Here is an 18,382-nt window from a genome sequence, read left to right as displayed (position 1 = left end):
ATGCTGAAAGTGCAGCTAGGAGCACCTTTATTGAGTTGAAGACTAGGCCCGAATCAAGCTAAGTGAGTTGGGTATAAGACAATGTGAGTGGGAGAGCAGTCAATTGGGTTGATGCTCGTTGAATTACACCAGATGACAAACCAATTCCATTTACTAGAATAGCAATATCTAGTTTCGTTCCTTGCCTCCCCGAGGATGTCAATACATCTTTGAAGGAGTTACAGGTGTCCGAACTCTATGACCTCAGGAGCCAGGCCGCTAAGTTCAATGTCTGCGGGCATGGGTGAAGAGTCTCCCCTTTGTCTTGCAACATGTTGTAAGGGCAAGGTAGTTTGACTGGAGGAGATAGGGACATCGCCATGAGATAAGCGAACCAGGCTTGGCGGGCCCACATGGGGACTGGTTCCTGATGCATCTTGTGCACGATCTTGTTGAGAAGGGGAGTCAGGGGCAAAGTGTAGACAAATTTCCCTGACCATGTTATCCAGAGTCCGTTCGCCTTGGAGCAGTTCTGGGGGTACCTGGAGGCATAATCTTGGCATTGGGCGTTTTCCAGGGATGCGAACAGACTGATCTCTGGAAAACCCCATTGTGCGAAATCGTTGGTGACAACGTCTCGGTGTAATCGCCATTCGTAGTCCCTGGGCAACGGAAAGTCTCTGCTGAGTAGGTCTGCCAGAAGATTGAGTTCTCCTGGAACATGTTGCGTTTGAGAGCCCACTTCCAAATGTTCTGAGACAGTTTGGACAGCCCTGGAGAATGAGTGCCCCCTTGTTTGTTCAGATAGTACATGGCTGTGGTGCTGTCTGTGAGAATTAAGATCGTCTTTCCCTGCAGCTGTGTTTCGAAAGCTTTCAGTGCTTTGAACACTGCCAGCAGTTTCAGCAGATTTATGTGGTTGGACGCCATGTCTGACGACCAAACGCTGCTTGCTGTTTGCTGAAGCAGGTCAGCTCCCATCCTGTAAGGGAGGCGTCTGTAGTTAGAGGGCATCAACTGCGGGGGTGGTGAAGGATTTCCCTTTCAAGAGGTTTTCCCTCAATCACCACCGCAGCGAGAGAACTAGGGCCGGCGAGACCACTACTAAATCCTTCCACTGTCCGTTGGCCGGACACCACTGGCTGTTTAGAAATTCTTGCATTGGGCGCATGCGCAGGCGTGCGTGAGGAACTAAGTAGATACATGACGCCATCATTCCTAGCAGACGCATAGCTTTGCGTACTGTTACCTCTCGACTGGCTTCATAGTGAGAGATTTGAAATATGTTTTGAACCCTCTCGTTGGAGGGGAAGACAAGGCCATCCTTTGTTCGAATTAGAGCCCCTAGGAATTGTTTGACTTGACTGGGGTCGAAGCTGCATTTTTTCTCGTTGATAGAGAATCCCAGACTGAATAAAAGACCTATCGACTTCTGGGTATTTGACAGACGCGTCTCGTAAGAATCCCCTGTTATGAGCCAGTCGTAGAGGTAAGGATATACTGGAATGGATTGACTGCGCAGCTGTGCTGCCGCTACTGCTAGTACCTTTGTAAATACCCTTGGTGCAGATGCTATGCCGAAGGGTAGTACCTTGAACTGATAGTGCTTGTTCTGTTTCATAAATCTGAGGTATTTTCTGTGCGCCGGCAACATCGAAATATGAAAGTATACATCTTCATTTTCAGAGTTGCCATGTAATCCTCCCTGTGTGAGCAGGGGAATTACTTCCTGCAGGGTGACCATGCAGAACTTTTGTGGTTTTACAAATTTGTTTGCTGGACACAGATCTAGAACAGGGCGCATGGTTAGATCCTTTTTGGGGACAAGGAAGTACACTGAATAAATACCTTCTTTTACCTGCGATAGAGGTACGATTTCTATGGCTCCTTTTTGTTCCAGTATCTCGACTTCTTGAAGGCGTATGCGTAGATGTTCTGGTGTTAATCTTCGTTGTCGTGGAGGTCTGAATTTTGGGGACCGGTGTAGCTCTACACAGTACCCGTGGGCTATGGTTTTTAGCACCCACTGGTCCGTGGTTATTCCCTCCCATGCCTGAAGGAACCATACCATGTAAGCCGGCCCCCGACCGGGAAGGCATGGGAGGGCACCCAAATCTTCGAGTCATTTGGAACCTGAGGCAGGAGACCCTCTGGGGGCAGGGTTCCTGCCCCTTTCTTTACCACGGCGCAGTCCCCTTTGGTGGTACGGGGTGGTATACGTGTTGGTCCCTTGTGGAGAGTTCCAGTTGTTTCCTGAAGGGTATCGCTGATGAGTGGCGTGCTGGCCATGAAAAAACCTGTTTCCAAATCCTCGCCTTGTGGAGGGTCTTTGAGTAATTTGGTCCAGACTTTTTAGGGTTTCATGTTCTTTTTTCGCGGTCTCTAGGGCCTCATCAACCGCCTTCCCAAACAAGTTGGATTCCTTCACAGGCTTGTTTATAAGCAACGCTTGCGTTTCTCGTTTAAACCCTGAATTTCAAAGCCAGGCTTGTCTTTTGAGGAGAATGCCCTGAGCGAGGGCTTGACTGCCCGTTTCGGCAGAATCCAAAGTGTTTTTAAAAATGCTTTGGTTAACTTGCCTACCTTCAGAGACTGTGGTAAGGATTCGGGTTCGTAGAGGTTCGAGTCTCTTGTAGGCCTTCTTGTATTAAAGCCCATTGCGCATCTGCGTAGCTGCCAATAGAGTGGTGTTATTGGCAATACCGTAGAGTACGCTGCTGCTGGGGTGACCCTCTTACCCAGGGCATAAAGTCTTTTCCCTTCTTTGTCAGGGGGTGCCTCTCCGGTTGACAACGGTACCTCTGTTCTTTTCCTTGTGGTAATGACTACCAAAGAATCTGGGGTGGAATGACCTCTAATATATAGAGGATCTGAGGGAGAAGGGCGAAACGAGTTTTTCAATTCTTGGGTTTACCCTTGTGAGAGCTGGTGTAGTCAAGGATGTAGCCAGGCGTTTTTTAATCAAATTGAGGAGAGGGATGGCTTGGCTGGTTGGTGGCTCCTCCAAGTATATTTTCCACGAAGTCGGCTTCAGGTGCTGCTTCTTCAGTAGCAATTTTAAAGTGTTCAGCTGCTTTTCGTAACATTATGTTAAACGTCAGCTGATCATCAATAGTAGAGGGATTCCTTGTAGAGGTATTTTGAGGAGAGTCCAAAGCCAGAATGTCTAGGTCATATTCGGGTCCTCTCCCCACCCCTCAATGGGCTCATCTTCAATGGGCTTATGTTCCTCCTCGTTGGAGAAAGGATTCGACTACATTAACTGGTGGAATGTCCTCTTTAGTAAGGTCATAATTATATATGTCCCTTTCTAAAGAGGGGTCAAAAAGCCATGGGAATTTAGCTCTAGGGTTAACAGGGCTTTCCTCCCTTGGCCTTCTACGTCTAGGTTGTTTTTCACATGAAACAAACCTATCCAGCCATTCCATGCAGTCTTCAAACTTTTCCCTAGTCCAGACTGACGACCTAGAACGGTCTAGGGGTGGAAAGGTGTCCATCTCAGTCTTCTGTCGAAAAAGTGTCTCTAGCACTTTCTTCCGTCGAAAGATGTACAGATTTTTGCCTTAACGTCGAAGAAAGTCCTTCCTCTCCTTCAGAGAAGTCCTCTTGCTGGACCGATGAAGGTGGGATATCCCTGTGTCCTTCTCTCAACTTTTGAGCACCCTTAGATCTCAGCGGATCTTTAGGCCTTTCGGAAACTTTCGGAGAGTCCCTAGATTGCTGTCTTTGAGAGTCGGCAGCCACAATTCTTGCTAGGCTGTCCTCGAGGTCCTCACCAGTCGGGAGGCGCGAAGATACATCCGCCGAATGTAAGGGAGTCTTTTTCGGCAGAACCGGGGCCTTGCCCCTTTCGGCCACCTTTTCCAGTAGTGCAGTAATCTTCGGCGGTGGTAAGGCCTTACTCGGTTTATCATCGCTGTACACCTTTTTGTGATGTGTATCGACGGAACTAAGTGTTTTTGGGGTAGCGCCCTTTGTCTTGGGTTGCCCAGTCGCTAGGTGCGCATGCGGCTGCAGGGAGGGCTGCCGATCTCTGTGATTGGCGGATATCACTGGAGTTATCGGGACACCCGTTAGCGCCAAAGTCTTCTTTGACGTAGTCGAAGTAAGGCTAAGGGTTGTGTGCTTAGTGTGCACGTCTTTGTCGCCGGGGTGTGACTTCCCCATGGCAGAGCTTACGCCGTGCTTATCGGGGCCAGGGACAGACGATGCGGAACGTGAGCGTTAGGTCGAAAGGACAACAACCTCCGGTTCGGAGGTCTGATTGTCACTCTTGCCGTCGTCACATTCGGTGGTAGCGGCAGTGGGAGAAGTCCCGGCCTTGGACATACCGTGGGCCGCACACAATATACCCTACGCTCCTTTAAGGTCTTGGGGCGGAGGAACTTACAGGCCGCACACCCTTCCTCTACACCGTCTATGCTTATCCTTACATGGGAATTTGCTCCTACAAATAGGGAAAAATCTAAATCCAATCCTCTCCATAGCCGAGGTTACACAGAGTGACTTAGACCAAATGGGAAAGAGGGGGGAAAGGCATTTTCAGTTTGAAAAGAAATGTCCATCCTGACCCCACTCTCCCTACTGTATAGGCCGGCGGAAGGCCCGGCCACGTGGTCGGCAACGCCGACAGGATCACTGTCAGTCGAATTTCTCGCAGGTCTTCGGCAGAAACTGGAACAGCCGTCGAGACAAGGGACGGGAGGGGTGATGTTAACTCTTTTTAGAATTATTCGACCAAAGGTCGGTTGGACAATAGAAATGGTCTTTACGAACTCTGCGTAAGGGCGACCAGTTATCTGGGTGGAAAAAAACAATCTGAGGGACCTCGACGCGTGAGGGATCTTGGGTAAACTACACGTCACGTAGGGATGTGTTACAGGCACACCCATGTCGACGTCCCCTTTCGGTTCTCGAAAGACAAGATGCAATACTCTACGGTTACCACTGGATGTCGGACTATGCACAGCATGTGATTCTAAGCAGATTGACAAACATCGGAATACCTGATACCGTGAGATGTCGTGAACTCTCTGCTTAGTTTGTCCACTAGGACGTTGTCCACTCCCAGAAGATGTTGAGCTTCTTGTGACAAGATCTGACTTGGTGCCTCCTTGTTTGTTTGTGTAATGCATGGAAGTCGTATTGTCTGTCTCAATGGTCACCACCTGCCTGGTTAATACCAGGAGGAAGGCTTTCAGCGCCCACCGTATTGCCCTGTGCTCTAGGACATTGAAGTGCAGTTGAGATTCCTGAGCGGACCATTTGCCCTTGGTTTGGATGTCCTCTAGGTGAGCCCCACAGCCCAACAGATGTCCTGAGGAGAAGGGTAGATGTTGGTGCCTGAAAAGGCATTCCCTGTAACAGGTTTTGAGGTGTACTCCACCATCGAAGTGCCTTGTGTAAGGTCTCCTGTAGTTGGACGGTATACTCCCATGAACCGAGTGCTTGTTTCCATAGGTGGTCCAAGGCCTCTTGGATTGGTCTCATGCGAAGCCTGCAATTTGGTATGAAAATGTCATGTCCAGGAGAGATATGAAAGAGCGTACCGTGGTTGCCACTCTGTCTAGGAACCATGAGGTCAAGTGGAGAATAGCTGCTACTCTGTCTGCCGATGGTCTTACCCTGGGAATGCTGATGTCGAAGTCTGCATCCAGGAAGAGAAGAGAACTGTCTTGCTGGGCACTGGCCAGGATTTTGTTTCGTTTATTGAAAAACCTAACCCTTTAAAGAGGTTTATTGTTCTCGAAACTGCCAAGCGTGTGAGTTTGTATGAGCTTGCCCTTATCAACCAGCTGTCCAAATATGGGAAGACTTCTGTTCCTGTCCTTCTCAGTTTTGCTGCTACCGGTGCTAAACACTTGGTAAAAACTCTTGGTGCTGACTCTAGGCTGAAAAGGAGAACACAGAATTGGAAGTGTAACGCCTCTATTGCGAACCTGAAGAACTGTGTGTGGGCAGGGTGAATGGGAAAGTAGGTGTCTTCCAAATCTAGAGTGGCCAGGAAGTCGTGCCGGTTTAGCCAAGGTAAGCTGCTTTGCAGGGATATCATCTTGAATTTGATGCGCTTGATGAACTTGTTGAGCGCTCTTAGGTCCAGTATAGGTCTCCACTGACCGTTTTTCTTTTTGATCAGAAAGAAACGGGAGTAAAAGCCTCTTCCCTTCTGTTTGTCTTGGACTGGTCTGATAGCTGCTTTTTTGAAGCAGTTTGTGAATTTCGGCCATGACATGTCTAAAAAGATGTACCTTGCGAGGGGTGGGAGCAAAGGATGGAGGTTGATCCAGAAATTCTATGGTGTGACCCTTGCGGATCACCTGTAACGCCCACTTGTCCGATGTTATGGACTGCCAATGTTGGAGAAATCAGCTTACTTTTCCCCCCCACTGAGGTGACACGTTGAGGAGAAAGACATGATCTGTCAATTTTGCTTATTCTGGGTTTTGCCCTGGGTAGAGCCACGACTTCCCATCTGGGAGTACTTGCTAGAGGATTGATGGTATCTGTTGTCCTGGAAAGGGTTTCCCTGTGTTTTTTGGCCATAGGAGGGACGATTAGAGCCTCTGAATTTGGAGGATGAGCCTTGAAAAAGGACGAAAAGATCTACGGTCTTTGTCCTCGTCTTTAAGGGAACTGATGGCTCGAGCTGTGTCGGTGTCCGTCTTTATTCCTTTATTCGTCCACTGCTGCGTCAATCATATGATCTGAGGTAGCTTCCCCATCTGCCATGATTGTTCTGGCTACTTCCTGGAGATCCGCTGGTAAATGTTTGGTTAGTTTAGACATACGTAGCCATAGCTCGTGGTCAAAACACACTGTCATGGCTAGTGCATTGCCCGATCTGATGGTGAGAGGCAGACGAGGATATCTTCCTGCCCATTGCCCCTAACTTACAACCTTCTTTGTCGGGAAGTGCTGATAAGAGCGAGGAAGGATTGGCCAACGTTTTTCTGACTGCCACAGTGATGACAGAATCTGGCTTAGTATGCCACCTTAGACAAACCGGTGCTGTATCAGGAGCTTTGTATTTCTTTTCAGGTCTTGAAACCAGAGCAGGAGTGGATAATGGTGTGGCCAGTATCTTAGACCCAGATTCCCATATGGTATCTAGAAGAGGAATGGTAGTGACCGTTCTTCTACGTTTGTCCCTGTGCTCATAAAGCACCGACTTTCACTTCCGATGCGACTTGTAATTTGAATAAGTCTGCGGCTTTGCCGATAATGGTAGGAAATGAAACTAAATCAACTGGTGGTGAAGAGAGTCTTTCTTTCTAGGTTTCTCAACAATGTAATCGTCCCATTCGCTAGGAGTGTAGGCTCGTGCTTGATTTTACCTTCCTCCGGGCCCGAGAAATCCCCGAAAGGGTCCTCTAGCCAATCTGAGACTGATGCAGTCGATGGCACCATTGTCGGATCTCGAAACAGTGATCTTGGTCTATGCTATGCGATGCGATGATGTCGGTGATCCCTTGTCAGTGAGGCACTGAGCGTCCTGCTCCTGGATCTGCGAGGAGGCTCAGGTGAATGTGTTCTTTTACCTGGTCTACTCCTGGTAGGAGAATGTCTTGGTGTGCTTTGCTGAGGTGAGATGTCCATCCGAGGGGATCTTAATTCCTTTGCTATAGATGACCTATTCTTTTCTTTTTGAAGTCTGCCAAATTCTTCAATAATCCTTTGCATCGACTCCATGACCGATGGATCGTAAGTATCGGTGGGTTCTTCTGTAGTCGGATGCCAGGGAGGACTGTGTTCCTTGGGGTTGAGAAAAGGTTGCTCACCAACAAATTCTGTGTCCGAAAACTCCTCTTGAATGATGTCAGGGAGTTCGGTCATCTCTCTTAAAAGGGATAATTGTATTCCTATTGGTTCAGGAGTTTCTGAAATAGGAGGCACTGATCCCATTGGCTTGGGAAGACTGCTTTCATTGGATGGCATAACAGTGGCCTCAGCGAGGGGCGTTTTGGACTTTTTTTTCATAGACAAAGAAGTTTGTGGTGTTGTCGACAGAGTCTTCGTCGACGGCGGCTTCGTGGACAATGACTTTGAAGACGGTTGACAATCTTTATTCGTCGACGAGAGCTTCATGGACGAGTGATGGGATTCCTTCGTCGACGACAGTTTCGTGGATGCTGATTGACGATGAGGATTTGGTCGTCGATGATGAGGTTTGAAGTGTCATTGTTGTGGACGATAAGGGTCTCGTCAACAACTTGGTCGTCAATGGGCCTCTATCCTTTTTTAAAAAAAAATGTCTTCGTTTTCTTTTAACAACAACAAAACACTTAACATACAAACAACTTTAACATAAATGGCGTATTGGCACTTCGTACGGATCTTGCCCTTCCATTGTAGTTTCATAGTTTCCCCAGCGACCTTATCAGTTCAGTCCGGACTGCCCATGGGGTCGAGCACCAGGTCTGGTACGCATAATGTTCTATTCTTGGGCTTCGTGCTTGGCCTTACTATTTCACCTATGGATCCTCCGTTTCCGAGGGATCTTCGGAGTTTCCTTCCTCCGGGTGGCCAAAGAGGTCTTGTATTAGTGTGTTCCATGCAGTCAACTTGTGCGCAGTTTCACCTTGCCCTCTTATCACTGCTCTTGTCCACACCAGTCTCGGCCTGCGTCCACTTCTGAAGGTCTGACCACCATGCCTCCACGCGCGGGCCCTCCTTTGACTTCCATGTCATTGCTATCCTTTTCTTGGCAAATATACCTATCAAATCTTTCATCTTCGCCAGATGCGATTCATGCTTACCCCCTCTCGAGAAGAGGCCCAGTAGGTACTTTTCGGGATGTTCCGCCTGGATTTGAAGTCCGCTTCCCGCTATCTTGAGTCTGATCCCGTCCCAGAACTCTATCACTGGGAGGACCAGAACATGTGTACCATGTCCGCTTCTTCCGACGAGCAGCGGGGGCACCCGCTCTGGTCTCCTGTCTGGACTTTATTCATCTTCTTGGGTGTGAGATACGCTCTGTGCGTTACATATAGCTGCGCCTGCCTAAATCTTGCATTTCTGGATACCTTTTTTGGGTATCGTAGGGCCCTAGTCCATTCTTGATCGCTGAGGGGCCTCCCCAACTCCTCCTCCCAACGCTGCCTCGTGTTTTGTTCCTGTGGGTTTTTGGCCTTCAGTAGCTGTTCATACAACCTGGAGGTTGTGTGCGTTCCCTCTGCAATGTCATACCATACGTCTAATGCCGTTTCCACATCCTGGTCTTCCCAATCTGGCCATCTTCTCGTGATGTTTCTCAGCATGCCGGTATATAGGATGAATTGACCCATATGTATTTCATATTCATCTACCATTTCGTGGAAGTCCGCCTACCTTCCCTCCATTCTCAGGTCTCCGATTTGTGCTACCCCTTTAGCCTCCCAGTGTGCTCGATATGTTGCTAGTGTATTTGTGTTCCCTCCCAGGAGACCCGCTAGAGGGATTTGCGTTGACTGCAGATCCTTTACCCCTTTGAGTTTCCACACTCTTTTCCATAAGTCCACTGCAATGTTGAGCATGTTCGGCAGGGTTCTGAGCCGGGGTCTGTCGAGCCATAGTATTTCCCTTAGGTAATACTGTTTCAGTGCAGGTTGGAAAATGCGAGTGTCTATTGTTTCGTCTTCCCCCAGCCATTTTACTGCAAGTTGCAGCTGCCCTGAAGTCCGGTAGTCTGATACCCGCTTCTTTGTAGTCCTTCTGCAGGGTCCTTATTGCGATCCTATTTCTCCCTCCCCCCCATAGGAATGAACACGTTATTGTATTTAGTTTAGTGAAAAAGGCCCTGGGTATGCTGTATGGTATGTTCGTGACGAAGTATAATAGGCGGGGCAGCACCACCAATTTCAGGAGGGCTGCTCTTCCTATCATTCCCAGTGGGAGTGTCCCCCAGAAAGTCATTGACTGCTGTGTTCTTTCTAGAGCGACAAGTGTGTTGGATGCATGGGTATCAGCGGTATCATGATGTATCCCTATACCCAAATATTTGAAGGTGCGGGGCGCCCATGTCAGACCCAGGTCCGGAAGACAATGTGGGGGGACGTGTTTCAGACCTGCCAAGGGGAAGAGGAGGGACTTCTCTTTATTAATCGCTATGCCCGAAAGCCTAGTGTATGCCCCGATCGCTTCTAGGAGGCAGGGTAAGTTAGTGGTTGGCTTGCTTACGAATAGGAGCATATCATCCGCGTATAGCGAGATTTGGTTGAGTACTCCATCTATGTCCAGTCCGGTGTCTCTATATTCTGTTCTAAGGAATACCGCAAATGGCTCTAGAGCCAGAATATATAACATTGGCGATAGCGGGAACCCCTGCTTGGTTCCCCTATGCATCTTCCACTCCTTGGAAATGAATCGCCCAGTTTTCACCCTTGCTCTGGGTTCCTTGTATAGTAACCTGATCCATCGGAGGTACCCCTCCCCGATACCAAACCTCCCCGATACCAAAGTGGGCGAGTACACCCATCAGCCATTCTCAACGCACAGAGTCGAAAGCTTTGACAGCGTCCAAAGACACTGTTACGCTCTCGTCTGGCAGTCGATTTGTCTCATCTATCACGTGGTGAAGTCTGCGGAGGTTCCAGGACGTGTTCCTTCCCGGAACGTAGCTGGTTCGGGTGCATCAGCGTGGGTATTACCTGTTTTAAGCGGTTGGCTAGGACTGCCGTTAGTATTTTAGTGTCCTGATTAATAAGGGATATTGGCCTACAGGAGGCGCATATCCTAGGGGGCTTCCCTGGTTTGAGAATCGGGACAATTATTGATTCAGACAGGCTTGTCGGGAGACGCATGGTCTTATATGCGTCTTGGAATGTCTCTAGCAGTCAGGCCAATGGCGCTATTGTACGTCTTGTAGAACTCCCCCGGAAGCCCATCCGGGCCCAGGGTTTAGCCGATGGGAAGTTCTGCGATCACCATCTCTATTTCCTCTACCGCGAGGGGTGCATCCAGTAGCTGAGCCTGTTCTTCCTCTAGCCTTGGCAACCCTATTTCTACCAGTGCATCTGTTATGTCTTCCGGGTCTATTTTCGGATTCGGGGCGTACAGTTGCTCATAGAAACGCGCAAACATTGCATTAATGTGCCCATGGTCACTGATCTCTGTCCCGGTGTGGTCTTCTAGCACTGTTATGGGATCTTTTTTCTCCTGTCTGGTAAGCCAGGCCAGGAGCCTGCTAGGTTTATCCCCTTCCGCGTGTAACAGCTGTAGGTACCTCCCATAGTTTAGCCTCCCTAGTTTTTCCCAGAGCAACATACATTTAGTCTGCAGCTCTATCAGCTCTCCAGGTTCCTCCCCCTCTAGCCCCGCTCGTTCTTTCAATTCGATCACCCTCTCGAGTTCATTCAACTCCCTCATGGCCGCTCCCGTCAATCCTCCTGTTTTGCCTATTGCCGCTCCCCTTATTACCACCTTGAATGCGTCCCATAATACGGCACTACTCTCAACACTGCCCTCGTTTTGCTCAAAATAATCATCGATCACCTCCTGGAGGTGTTCCTCAAACTCACCCTCTATCAGGGCCTCTGCTCGAAGTCGCCACGTTGGGACAGGGGCTTTCCTATTGGTGTGTGCCCATGTCGCCACTATTGGGGCATGATCAGAGAGTGTGCGTGCTTTAATGGAGATTCTCGTGATATCTTGTAGTGATTCCCTGCCCGCGAATATATAGTCTATACGTGTGAATGTTCCATGTGGTGCGCTGTAGTGCGTGTATAACCCCTCCCCTGCCCATGTACCTGCCTCCATACGTCTGCTAGCTGTAGCTGCTCCAGGATCCTATGCAGTTCTTTGGCTGGGGGCGCCGGCTTCTTGTATTTATTTTCAGATCTGTCGAGGAGGAGTAGATTCAAGGTGCAGTTGAAGTCGCCGGCCCAGATGAACGTAGCCTCCCCATATGGCGCTAACTTGGGCGCTAGCTTTTTGAAGAAGTCTGTTGCATCAGTATTCGGTGCGTAGGTGTTGACCAGGCATACCTCCTTGTTTTCTAGCATGCCATGCACCAATACCAGCCGTCCCTCTGTGTCGATCTCCTGCTCGAGTAGCTGGAACGGGACCCCCGGGGCAATCCATATTAGTACACATTGTGCGTAATTTGAATATGTGGCGCTGTATATCTGTCCTCCCCATTTCTTGTCCACCTTGGCCTGCCTGTCTCTTGTGAGGTGTGTTTCCTGTAACATCGCTATCTTGATTTTCATCCGGTTTAGCCAGGCATAAACCCTAAGTCTCTTGACATACGCATTGAGTCCTCTCACATTCCAGGTGGCTATCGTCAGTTCATCTGGTCCCATGATGATCTTTGTTTGCCTGGCTTCATTATCCCACTGCCATGTCCTTGCACCCTGCGCTTTAGTCTCCTCGTGCCCATCTCCCTCGGTGTCCTGGTCCTGGATCTATGCCTCTTGATGCAGCCACTGCTGCTGTCACATGGTTCCTGTCCCATGTTACTCCGGTCGCTTATTGTCTGTATTATTTCAGTGTCCTTTACAATAGCCCTTCCGTAGTTTGTGCCTTGTACTGCCCATTCACTCCATTCAACATCCTTAACTTCAACAAAAACTGGAAAACTAACGCCCAGCCACCCTCCCCCTGCTCGGGCTCCGCCGCTTCACTCGTCATGCTCCTGTGAGGGGGCAGACTCGCCGCAGCGTGATGCCTTAAAACTGACATCCAAACTAGTAGTTCATTCTTCCCGGGGGCGCCGCTTCTCTCAGCCAATACAGCTAAAGCGGGGCTGATTGCTCCTCCATGCTTACTACTAGCTTCTTTTAACTTACGTAATGCTTATTTTCTTTGTTACTCCTCATCGGGGTCTATTTCTAGGATTGCTAGCGTTTCTCTGCCTCAGCTGAGGGATGCCTTGTGAGTCCATCCAACTGTGGGCCTCTTCGGTGGAGTCGAAAAAACATGTTTTGCCTTGGTGTATCACCTTGAGTTTGGCGGGGAACAGGAGCATGTATCTCACCCCCGCAGTCCTGAGGCGTTCTTTTGTTGGGCCGACTGTGCCCGTTGCCTCTGTACCATGGCCCTATAGTCCGGATACATTGTGATCTTGGAAGAGTTCTTGATGAACCCCCCCCCTCCTTGAGAACGCTAGTATTTTCTCCCTGTCTTTGTAGTTCATGATCCTAGCAATCATCGCTCTTGGGGGGAGAGGAGGCACCCGGCTGGGGTCTTCCGGTCAGGGCTCTGTGTGCCCTTTCTACCACAAAGCCCTGGGATAGTACACCTACTCCGACCTCCTGGAGGAGCATGTTTTCGACGTACTCAGTGGGGTCTTTGCCCTCCTCACCTTCCGTAATTCCAATTATGCGGATGTGGTTCCTCCGCGCTCTCCCCTCTGCGTCTTCCGCTCTCCTTTCCAGAACCTTAATTCTCTGTAGTACCTCCGACATCTGTGTCTGCGTTACAGCAACCTCTGTTGTATTTGGCTGCACCTGCTGTTTAGTCGCCGTCACTCTGTTAGGTTCCTCGCGTCCTGGCAGAGAAGGCCCACATCTACCATTACTGTATCCAGTTTATTTTCTAGAGATGCTTTCAGGGCCTCAATTGCTGTGTCCATTTTGTTTTCGAGCAATGCTTTCATGGAGGCGATTGCCTCTAGTATCGTGCCTTCGTTAGCGGCTTCAGCTGGGCATGAGGTGTCATCAGCGGCTGCTGCCTTGTCCGCTGACGGCGACAGTTTGTGTCCGGACGCCTTTGTAAAAGTCTCCATGCTCACTTGCTTGGTTTTCCCTTCTGCTTTCTTGTTTCAGCATCGCGGGGGAATCGTCCTCTGCCTGTGTCGCCGGTACCAGTCTTGGCTGTGCTCCACGTGCCGTAGCCCCTGCTTCTTCTGCCACCCTGCTCCTCGGTGTTTACGGGTCTCTCCTTGTAATAGGATTACTACACTCTTCAGGCAGGTATATACGTTAGGCCCTCGTTGCTCCCGGTGCTTTTTGCCGTCAGATGTCTCCTGTCGGGCATCGCTTCGAGCTCAGGACTTTCCCGTGCCTGCTGCGTATGTCGCTTCACCGTGTCAGGGGCCTCCCCGCTTCCGCGTCCCACTTCCACTGGTCGCGCCGATCTCCACGTCGTGGGGTTGACTCAGGCTCGGGTCTGCCCCACACTGGTTTCTGTGTTATGCGTGGGATGTGTCCTTCTCGCCGATCGTGTAGATTCACCGGCTCATTCAGTATTACGCGGCCGGGGTTCTCCCACAGCGCGCGCGTCCGCCATTTTGATTTCGCGGGACGATTCCCCTCCGGCGGTCTATCTTCTTTTCCACCGCATGGTTTCCTCCGGGGGGGGGGGGGGGCTTCGTCGGGTGGGCAGCAGGTGTTCCGGTCTCTGTGGAGAGACTTTGGCGGTCTTCTGGAACCAATTTATGCTAGTTTTTTTTCAGATTTCGTCAGGATCGCTCCGGAGCTCCTTCGGGCCTCTATCCTTATTGCCGCTCATAGACGGATTCTCCGTGGATGACTGCCCCCCCACCCCCCCCCAACAACCCATCCTGTTTTTTTGCAAACACCTCCTTACCTTTGGAGGTGATTTTTTTCCTCAGGATGCCGTATCTTGTGGTCTCCAGAGTCCAAAAGAGGTGTGGAAGAACTTAAATCCAGCTTCTTCTTACTTTTAGGAGTGGTGCTGTTTACCACTGAAGAGGCCCTTCTCTTAGAAGTTTGCCGCTCAGATGGTTTGCTGGAATGTATAGGAGCTGTTTTGGCACATTCCTCGTCAGAAGACAGACCTTTGGCTTCTATATGCAAAAGAGGTCTTCTTTGTCTGTCTTGCAGGGTTTTGTTTGAGAAAATCCTGCATGTTAATGTGGATCCTTCATGTAGACAAGTTTCTTCATGCACATCGTGCAGTCCCTGAATAGGGAAGGCTTCTTGGCAGTTTGAAGTTCAGCCATGCTTGAGGTGAATTTCACACGACAAATTTAGGGTGAGAAAAACAAATTCTGAGCCCAAAAAGAGTAGATATCCCCTGAAAAGGGGAATAGCAGAATACTTTTAAAGAATATAACCTACCTATTCAAAAGCTCAGAGAGCTATAGGATTCCCTCCGTCAGACTGCAGTGAAAAATCTGAAGATGGCTGACTGGAGCGGAGCTTAATCCCTGCCACCTCATTGGTTAGGGCCATAAAGGACCAAAGTGAGGTGGAGTGACTACACAAGTGAATGGCTCAGACCATAATGGGCAATCTACATTCATATTTCTATGGAAATAATGTATATATTTAAAATGTGTAATAATTATTTAAATCACAGAGGATTCCCAGTCTGACGACGGGGAATATTCAAGCATCTGAATCTATGAAAGATCCAATGCTGGAGAAACCATGCTGAATGCACCTCAAGATATGTAGACGAGTCTAGAAGGGATAATGGGAGAAAAATCTCGTTGCTTTCTCCAATATACCCAGCACCACGCATACGTCATGAACTGGCATTACAATCTCTAGAGGCAGAGAAGACTTTAGCCTCATACAGAAAGACTCTCCTAAAAGATCATATACCAGCGATCGATATCTTACATGAAAAACAAACAATAAAAGCAACGGTGCTGAATTTATGGAAAGATACTTGCATTAAAATATTGGATCGTGAGGACATCTCTCTGGATATGCTAATAAACCGGCCACAGAAAGCCAAAATAAAATTGCTAAGAAATTACTGGATAAGAATAATCCAACAAAATTCACAATACAAACCTTCAATAAAATGAAAAGGATGTCCGAGCTCTGAATCAACTTCCACAGTATTTACAACAGCTCCCGGAACAAGCAACGAGAGACACTTTTCTGAGACTATGTCTTAACATACTCCCGACCAGGGAAATTTTGACAACTACTAAACGAATACCAGAAGCACTTGTCCATTGCAGATTCTGCCAAGTCCAAAATCAGGTGGAGACTTTGTACCACATTATCATGCAATGTCCAGCTTTGGGTGATAAGACATTTGTTTATCGAGATGCTCCCCGAAACTAGATGCCTACTTGAACCAAAATAACGTTGGGCCTCAATTTTGAGTGGAAATGACAATCTGAGTTATTCAATTCTGGAACTCGATAATGGACTTAAGCAAATTGGAACCAGAAAGAATATCATTATAAAGAACAGAATCGGAAATTGTTAACATTTTAAAATGAATTAACCAATCTCTTGTTTTCCTTTTCTTTTATTCATAAAATGTGAGTGAACAAGTTTGTAACAAACTATAACATTACAAAAAAAAAAGGTTTTGACTCGCCTTGACTGCTTAATGCTCCACTAAATAAGATCATACTTTGGTTTGAATACCATAAGTATTAAGTTGTTTTTTATTATAATAAACCATTTTTCGTACCAATACATAAGTGTATCAATGTTTCTTTGGACCGTATATATGCTACAATTTCTTTGTACTGACCTGCAGCCCTCTATACGCCTACAATAAGCATGGCTGCTCCGCCTACACTACCAAATGTTCTCAGGCGGTACAGCCTTATACTAAGAGCAGAGTTTTTGTACTGCCTCAGATATAATTTTATGAAGCACTTAGTTGGACTTTCGAAAAACTGTCCTAACACTATGCAATTTGAAACTAATAAGGACAAATGAAAAAAGGAATATGACGTGTCACCATATTGGGGCAGCATTTATTTATTTGCATTGCGCTGGTAGCTCTTGAGCTTTGGGGCGCAGAGACAAGAACACAAAGACAAAAAGTAAGACAACAAAACATGTAACACGAGACATTAGGGCTGCATAGGTAGGTGGGCAGTTTGTAGTATATGTATTACTTGAAGATGTGGGTTTTCAGTTGTTTGCGAAAGCGTTGGTAATTGGCTTCCATCTTTAACTGGCCGGGTAGGTTATTCCAAAGGCCTGCTGCGGTTATAGGGAAGGATTTACCTGCCCCGTTTTTAAGTCTGAAAGGAGCTACCACTATCAGACCTTGTTCGGCTGATCTTAGCTCTCTCGTAGGTTTGTATGGAATGATTTTAGTTTTCAGGTATGCAGGGGCTTTGCCAAAAATACATCTATGCGTGATCGGGAGGGATTTAAATTGGACTCTCTTCAATTTATAGCCAGTGAAGTTCCTTCCTGGCTTCGCTGATGTGCTGATTCCTGTTTTTTTGCTTAATGATTCTCACTGCATTGTTTTGCAGAACTTGGTAGCTGTGGTAGCAGTTTTTATTAGCTCCTAGAATTAGGGCATTGCCATAGTCTAGGCGAGATAAGATGGTAGCTCTTGCGACAGTGGCAATATTTTCCTCAGATAAGTAGGGTCTTCTGGCTTTTAGTAGGCGCAGGTGGTATGAGCACGTTTTTTTAACGTGAAGGGTTTCGGCATCTGATCCCAGGAATGCTTTTAGCATCATCCCCAAGGTTTTAACCTTGTTTAGGACCTTAATTTGGGTGTTTTTGATGGCGAATGTGTTGTATGCAGGATGGAGCTTAGATCAGACAAGATTGGAGCCAAAGACCATAAGCTCTGTTTTGTTGCCGTTTAGGCACATCCAATTTTGGTCCATCCATTGCTCTACCGCGTTGTAAACTAGGCTTAGCTTTTTGTTGTCCTTTTGATGGTCTCCACTTAGTTCAATTACCAGCTGAGTGTCGTCAGCGTAATTGGTAAAGAACGTGTTGATGTTGTCGAGGGCTATGCATAGAAACCTAAGGTAGAGGTTAAACAGGAGTGGGGACATGCTGGCACCTTGTGGGACTCCACAGGTGATTTCTTTTTCTATTGAGAATAGATTTCCCCAATGAACTCTAGATGTTCTGTTTTGTAGGAAAGACATGATCCAGCTTAATGCTTCATCTGAGCAGTTTGCTGTTTTTTTTAGCGCTGTCTTGAGTAGGTTGTGATCTAATAGGTCGAAAGCAGCGCTCAGGTCCAAGAGAACGAGCAAGCCAGCTTTCCCCTGATCAAGGATGTTGAGCATCTTGGTCTGTAGATACAGCATAGCTGTTTGTACTATGCGCTGGTCGAAAGCCAGACTGATGGTGATGGAGGAGGTCTGAGCTTTCTACGTGTTCTTGGAGCTGTGTGGTGGCAATCTTGTCCATTATTTTAAGTATAAAGTTGCAATTGGTTATGGGCCTTAGGTTGTTTGGGTCCCTTTGGTCTAGATTCGGTTTTTTAACAAGGGGGGTGACTGTTACCCTTTTTATACTTTTAGGCACAATTTGATTGCGGAAAGATGAGTTTATCACTTTGGTTAAGGCTGGTGCAAAGATGTCAGGGTGGTCTAAGATGATGCTGGCCGGGAGTATGTTTTCGGCGCAAGTGGTAGGTTTCATGGATGCCAGGGCTTTTATCATGTCTAAAAAGACTAAAAAGCATAATACTGTGCATGCAGAGTATTACTTGTGGACCGGAGAAACAATATGCAAAGCAGCGTGGGAGATGGGTATGCTGCTTTAATGCAACCAGATGCATT

At 47.9% G+C, this 18,382-nt stretch overlaps 1 protein-coding gene across 4 annotated transcripts in view; it reads right to left on the bottom strand.

The window, feature by feature from the left end:
• KIAA0232 (KIAA0232 ortholog) overlaps window positions 1-18,382 on the bottom strand; it is an 813,590-nt gene that overhangs the window by 361,163 nt on the left and 434,045 nt on the right. The gene's annotated exons all lie outside the window — the stretch shown is intronic.

Source organism: Ambystoma mexicanum, chromosome 6q (assembly GCF_040938575.1).
Source record: "Ambystoma mexicanum isolate Mex_15411 chromosome 6q, UKY_AmexF1_1, whole genome shotgun sequence".
NCBI lineage: Eukaryota > Metazoa > Chordata > Amphibia > Caudata > Ambystomatidae > Ambystoma > Ambystoma mexicanum.
This window is presented reverse-complemented; position numbering and strand designations above follow the sequence as displayed.